This window comes from Fukomys damarensis, unplaced genomic scaffold (genome assembly GCF_012274545.1).
Source record: "Fukomys damarensis isolate Sample0158 unplaced genomic scaffold, DMR_v1.0_HiC HiC_scaffold_39, whole genome shotgun sequence".
Lineage (NCBI taxonomy): Eukaryota > Metazoa > Chordata > Mammalia > Rodentia > Bathyergidae > Fukomys > Fukomys damarensis.
In genome coordinates, this window is record NW_022900951.1 from 1,326,191 (window position 1) to 1,328,474 (window position 2,284).

Here is a 2,284-nt window from a genome sequence, read left to right on the forward strand (position 1 = left end):
ATGGATATAGTAGTTTTTTTTAAAAAATCATAAAGCAAAAAGGGTCCACTGTGGATGAAAGAGATCGCCGCACACATTCGACGTGAGTCCTTTTAGATAAAAATGAAACACTCGGGGAAACTTTGCCATTTTTCCAGGCCCATTGAAGATGCCAGATTTGTGGAAAGAGGCTGGGTAAATGTTTGCATCCAACAGGGAACAGATGAAAAGGAAACCCTTTTATTCTCTTTCGGTTTTTTGAGACAGGGTCTCACTGTGTACTTGAGGCTGCCCTGGAACTGACTATGTAGCCCAGGCTGGTCTTGAACTCACAGCGATCCTCCTGCCTCAGCCTCCCGAGTGCTGGGTCTACACCTGGCTAACCCTTTTATTCTTTGTCCTCTGAATTTCAGCAATGAAGGTAAAGTAAACACCGCCAGAAACACTGAAACTGCAGTTCACCGCCGCGTGGCTGAATCCGTCCCTCTGTGATTTCCCTGAGCGGCTGCCTTTCTGTCTATTTTAATGTCAGCCACCGAAGTTCAGCCGTGTTTTCAGGGGGAAAACCTTTCTTGTGTGCTTTTCCCAACCGGGCTCCTGCTTCCCAAGCAAACAAAATCCAGGAGGGAAATGGATGCAGGGGGAGAGCAGGGCGTTCACCGAACAAATCACACACACGAGCTCCATTCGGCAGAGAGCAAAGGAAAGGCTGACCTCAGGGAGCAGGGAGAGAGGTGTTTCTCACAGGGGCAGGGAACCAAGCGCTGGGGGGAAAGGGACAGCGAGAGAGGTGAGCTCGCTCTGTGGGTGCATCCCCTCCCCACAAGGAAAGTGATGCTCTGTGTACTGCAAACACAGGCAACGGAAATCACATCGAAAGAACGCAGCCCCTGGAGCGTCGGGAACCCCACCAGGTGTCCCAGGAATCAAAAACTAAAGCCAGTGACACAAAAGCAGCACCACTGGAAAAGTAGTATCGTGCAGAGGCCGCTGTCCAAGTAAGTATGACTATTGGCGACAGCATTCGTAATGACAGGGGTTTGAGGGAAGATTGCACCGGGGCTGTGGCTGGCCGGGGGCAGAATCGTGATGATTCCGTGTTCTCCTGGCTTCTTGTTTTAAAACATGGTGCCTGACAGACCTTGTGAGGTCCTGTTTATTATTTCACTGGGACTGGAGGAGGGGTTGGGGGTCACGGCATTTCTCACGCCGGACAGTTTGGACCTTGTTTCTGGGACTCCTGGAACGTCAAGGCCACGTTTCCGTCTAAAATCCATTTTGACTCCGCGGCTGGTCTTCAGGCGTGTTTATCGGAGGCGTACACATCAATTCAAAATGTTCTTTAAAAAAGATTTTATCCGGGCATCGTGATGCACGCCTGTCCTCGCAGCACTCGGGAGGCTGAGGCAGGAGGCTTGCCCCACGTTTGAGGCCAGCCCGGGCTCCACGGTGAGTCCAGCTTGAACAGCACAGGGAGGGCCTGTCTCAAAACAACAACAGATATCAAACAAAATGATTCTTAAAGGCTCTGTTCTCATTTCCAGAGGATTAAATGACGTGAGGTCATATTTCAGACCGGGACGGTTGTGTGTGTCGCCTACGAGGGATCCGACAGTGGAAATGACAGCTGTTGAGTCCACACACAGAGCCTGGAGCCCACATAATGCCTGGCTTCCAAAAGCGTCCTCCGGAGGCCAATGGCTGTTTCTCCAAACTTAAACTGGAATGATTATAGGACCCGTTGCCCCTTTTTAGGGAAAACAAAAGAACCATTGTTTCAGCTCGTAAAAATAGGGTGGAAAGATGAAACTTAGGAACCCAAGCTAGCTTACAATTTTGGGTAAACAACGATAAGTGTAACCCACACGATGCTTGGGTTATACTTACCCGGAGGGGAGTCCTGTGTTTTTGTCAGCTGAGTCCACCAACATCTGTAAAAAGGGTCCAGACGACATGGTGGCTGGTGAGTAATCAACAAGCCTTGTCCGCAAGCTGCTCCTGAGAGAGAAGCCTAAGTGGATCAGACTGAAGGAAACTGAACCTTGGTCAGAGGATGAAGCCCCCTTTCATGAACACCAGGGAGTGGACAGTGTGCGAGGTTTGTGTCACTGTGAAAAATACCTGAGGGGAAAAACGTAAAGAAGAAAGGATTTCAGAGGGTTCAATCCGTGGTCGGCTGCCCCAGGGGTCTCGGGGGTCTCAGTCCGTGGTCGGCTGCCCCAGGGGTCTCGGGGGTCTCAGTCCGTGGTCGGCTGCCCCAGGGGTCTTGGGGGGCTCAGTCCGTGGTCGGCTGCCCCAGGGGTCT